The 5,014-nt window shown below is 39.1% G+C and overlaps 1 long non-coding RNA gene across 1 annotated transcript; it reads left to right on the top strand.

The window, feature by feature from the left end:
* The first annotated feature begins 223 nt into the window (after positions 1-223).
* LOC129043103 (uncharacterized) lies at positions 224-4,305 on the top strand. The gene is made up of 2 exons (XR_008504297.2): positions 224-509; positions 2,046-4,305. It is a non-coding gene; the product is annotated as an uncharacterized LOC129043103 (long non-coding RNA).
* Positions 4,306-5,014: the final 709 nt, after the last annotated feature.

Below are 5,014 nucleotides of genomic sequence, written 5' to 3' on the forward strand. Positions count from 1 at the left end.
TCAAAATCTGAAAAAACATCTGAAATTGGAAACACTTCTGGTCCCAAGAATTTAGGATAAGGGATATTCAGCCTGTATCCTATTTTGACATAAACTAATATGTTTTTCTGGCATTTTAAAGATAGCAACACATCTTTGACCATCCTTCCATTGAAGAATGGACCAGTTTTTCATCCTCTTGAATTTAGGCTGACCTGTGACTGTTTTGTTGTATATATTACAGAGGAAATGATGCCACACCAGTTCAGGACTTACCCTTTAAAAGGATTGGCAGATTTCAGCTCAGTCTCTTGGAACCCTGAGCTGTCTTAGAAGAAGGCTGACTATTCCTATGGGAGAGACCACACAGAAACTAAAAATACTTGGAAGAGGAGAGGGGCTCAGTTGAGCCCAACCTTCCAGCCAACTCCAGCAGGGTGGCAAGTATGAGAGTGAGGATATCTTGGAGCCTCAGCAACCTGTGCTATCCAATAGCTATCAGCCACATGTGACTACTGAGCACTCAAAATGTGAGTAATTTAAATTGAGATATGCTATGAGAGTAAAATAGATATTGGATTTCCTTTTTTTCTTTTCTTTTTTTTTTTTTTTTTTTTCTGAAACAGAGTTTTGCTCTTGTTGCCCAGGCTGGAGTACAATGGCACGATCTCAGCTCACTGCAACCTCTGCCTTCCAGGTTCAAGTGATTCTCCTGCCTCAGCCTCCCAAGTAGCTGGGATTACAGGCATGTGCCACCACGCCCAGCTAATTTTGTATTTTTTAGTAGAGACGGGGTTTCTCCATGTTGCTCAGGCTGGTCTTGAACTCTGGACCTCAATTGATCCTCCCGCATCAGCCTCCCAAAGTGCTGGGATTATAGGCATGAGCCACCATGCCTGGCCACATATTGGATTTCTAAAAATATGTTTAAAAATCTCATTAAGAATTTTATATTATGTTTAAATAATATTTTAGATATATTGTATTAAACAAAATAGGCTATTAAAATAATTCCACTTAAAATGTTTATATTAGGCTATTAGAAAATTTAAAATTACTCTTTCTCTATGTATATATGTTTGCATAATTGGACAGCGCTGCTCTCAACCATCCCAACCATCAGCTGAAAAGCCAGTGATTTCAGTTGGTATTACTTGAGCCATTCAGCTGAGCTATTTCTGAATTCTTGACACACAGACCTGTGAGATAAAATAAAACAGTATTGTTTTAAGCTATTAAGTTTTGGAGTAGTTTCTTACACAGAAATAGGTAACTGAATGACATACATAAAAATATTAAGTAATTCACAGAAATTATGTTCAACCTCTTAGAATTTAGAAGAAAGCAACGTGCTTGGCCCAAGCAACATTTTCACAGTCATGGTTAATAAATTAAAACCTAATGCCTGATTTTTTCCTAAATTAATTATTTGTAGCAAGTATGGAGTCTTAAATTTATTGATTTAAGATTTTGTCTTTGATAAAAAACTCTAACTACTGAAGAGAACACATAGGAAAAGAAATAAACTGTAGGAAATCAAAACCAATATTTTAATTGGTTCTGTTCATTTTATCGGGGAACAGAAACAGGAGATCTCAGTGCTTCATTATTAGTTACATTGTTTGCATTAACATTTGCAATCATCAATTGAAATGTCAAAAATAATCTTTATCCAGGGTTCTTAAATCAGAAAAATCCAGATTAACTACTAGGAATACTATTTTCTGGCTAGGCAATATTGAGTAAATAACATAGCTTCTATGAATCCATTTTCTTATCCACACAATAGAAATGACAACATATTAATTACCTATTGAATTATTGTGAGGATTAGGGGAGCTAACATATGTAAAGCACTTATTTCAGGGCCTGGCACAAGGTAAATGCTCTGAAAACGATAGATTTAATAATAATGCATAGGGTAATTACATATGAAAGATTGAAATAGTAGAGTTGCCCTGTCTCAAAAAAATTACATACTTGGTTATGGCATAATTATTGTAACCCTAGTTGTTGTGAAAATGTTATAAACTTGGCTACCTCTTACCTATCTCTTGATTACACAGGTGGAGCATCCTGCATGATTCTATAGCACTCAACAGGTGTCTGCCAAGCGGACGGACTACAGACCCCTCCGGCCGCATGATGCTGAGCCTCCTCTTGGACACACGAAGATTAAGTTAGTCAAGCATGGAGATTCCTCCCTTTCCTTCACAAACTCCAGATGTTTGGCATCTCCCCGATATCCTAAGACCTCCTGGACTGGGAACAAAATGAGCGTAGTGAAAGAGGAAGCAGCTTTAGAGAAAGCACCACAGGGAACAAACCAATAAAAAAGCAGGAAACTCAGCACAAGCCTGATTTATGTCACTGCATCTCTCTACTCTCAGCCCCATTCCCCCAAACTCCCAGCAAGCACACAAGCACACACAGGCACACACATGCACATGCGCACACACACATGCACATACACAACACATACACACACATGCCTTCTGCCAGCAGCTCTCTTTCTCACTCTCACTTTTCTTTTCAAATGCTGGCATTTGAAAAAATCCCCTATTTTGTTTCACCCTCCTTTTCTGCCTCCCTGAAGAGCTTCCGAAGAGGAGTTTTGATGGTGCGTCCGAGTGTTAATAGATTCGGGAGTGTGAAGCTGTTGCCTGAATCTCATTCCCTGAGAGTGCCTTTCTGTTTTTAATAGTTAAGAAAGAATTGATCTCACCTCTGTTTTAGTCTCTGTTTCTAAACAGAAAGAAAGAAAGAAAAAGGAAGGAAGGAAACAAGGAAGGAAGGAAGGAAGGACACACAACGTAAAAACAAAAACATTTTTACGACGATCCCTTTTTCAACAGCTAGGGGCAATCCAGTGTGCTCAGTTGTGTTAGTTCTGTGTCTGTCAGGAGAAAAAGTCATGTAGAAGTGATGATTTGGTTCTCTTGGTGGGAACACAGGGGAAGCTAGTTGAAGGCAATGGTTGTGGTGTCTTGAATGGACAGGCAAGTCCGGTAGTCAGAAGCAGATTTTGATTAGAAACGGAATTTCTTCCAGGAAAATACATTGTGTCTTCATGACAAACCAAAAATAAACCAAATATTCTGAGAACTGCCTTTTAAAAAGAAAGAACAGGTTGTTCAATTCAAACACTTTCCTGAAGCAAATTGTTGCAGGCTGCCAGCCGCCTTCAGTACCAGCCACCCCTCCGTCCTCCCCAGGGCCGGTATAAGGGGTGCATGAGAGATACGTGCATGCGGAAGACTCCACCATGATGCCTGGCTCCCATTGCACTGTCCCAGAGCAGTGTGGTGGCAGCTGGGGTTAGTGCTATCTGTCATGAAAGGGCATTCTACTCGGTTGGCAGAGAACACTCACACACATGGAGAAGCAGAGCCATCAGTGCAAGAGTTAATTCCCATTTGCAATAATACTAAGGATGTCGCATTCATATACACTCAACGAGCACTAAAGGAATCATAGGCATATGCTCTCACAGGAGATAATGTAGCCACAGTAGATAAAGGAGGATGTCCTGGAAGAGGGGGAACTTTTTTTAAGCCAAGGGAGAAAACCACTGGAAAGTAAATCTTTGCATGTAGCTGTGCAGCTCTGCAGATCTAAAATCTGTGCTTTTTAAAAGTATACTCTGTGGAGTAGCAGTCCACATCAAAAGGTCACAGTTTAAAAGTTTTGCATTGTGCTTGGGTTATCCCTTAAGATGTTAGTTATATCATCACGAAAGAACAAGAGTAAACTGTAATTTACTATTTTTGGAGTATTTTTTTTGTTGTTAGGCATTTGAAGGATGAGATGCACAGTGCCCAAGAGTGTGTCACAGCAGCAATTTCCACTTTATGCAGAATTAATACTCAATTACTTATCTGCTTACCTGGACCTTAAGTGAATAATAGATTCCTAATAAAGGGTTTTTGAGCAAATGGATAGATTGGATGGATTTATGTTATAGCAACCACAACAGCAAAAGAAAATCAAGCACTTACAAAACAGGAGTCAATCAAGTTTTAACTAGAGGAGACACCAAAGTATCATACAGTGGAGTAAAAACTCAAATGTTCTGTGCCAAGCTCCTGTCATGCCAATTGTATGTGTTTGTGTGTACATAGGGTAGCTAGGGTTGGATGTGTAATCATCCCTAAAATTCATTTGATGAAGAAAAATACATTTTATTTGAAATCATTGTCTATTTTTATTCCTGCCAATATTTTGTATAACATAGAAGTCTGCCCCAGAGTGTAAATAAATAATGATGAAGGTCACAGATCTAAATATACTATCTTGGTTCAATAATGGAAAGATAATTTTTTCCTCTTAATATTATTTTTTTCTTTGTGAACTTTGTATTAATTTAGGATTTAGGCCAATAATACATTGAATAGCAACTTTTTATATTCCTGTAAATTGTGATATGCAGCTTCATGATATATTGTAAATAACCAAGCATCACTCTATAGATGGGGGGAAATGCTTTTTACCATAACCACGGAAGATACATTATGTCTCTCTGAAGCCACGGAAACTTTCTAGCTGCTGAAAGCTGTTGGCACAATGCAATGCACCTTAGCAATGGAAGCATCCCCTCTGCCGCCTCCTGCTGAGACCCAGCAAAGGCCATCTGCTAATTGTTCTTGTCTTTGGAGTTCTCCCTGTGACCTGCAGAGAAGGTTCTCCATCCATATATCAATCTCTCTCTAACCCTCATTTTCTGATTTCTCTGGTGAAGCCAGAATGGTCCCAGGAAAGCTCTAACACACTACATATCTGATACTTAAAAAAGACCTCTTCATTACATGGCTTCAATAATGGTGGCCTAAAGGGAGCCCAGGCACCCTGTCCCATGCTCAGGGGAATTAGAGAATGCTCCTGGGAGAATACTCCACATGCTGTGTAAACCTGGGAAGCTCAGGGCTTAAGCCTCAGAACAGCTCTAGACATCCTGAGAAAGGCTGAGAAGACACAAGCCAAAACAAGCATGAAGTCATCTTCAAATTTTTTATTTCTGAGAGAGAAAATATCTCTT

The sequence above is a fragment of the Pongo pygmaeus genome, chromosome 7, assembly GCF_028885625.2.
Source record: "Pongo pygmaeus isolate AG05252 chromosome 7, NHGRI_mPonPyg2-v2.0_pri, whole genome shotgun sequence".
NCBI lineage: Eukaryota > Metazoa > Chordata > Mammalia > Primates > Hominidae > Pongo > Pongo pygmaeus.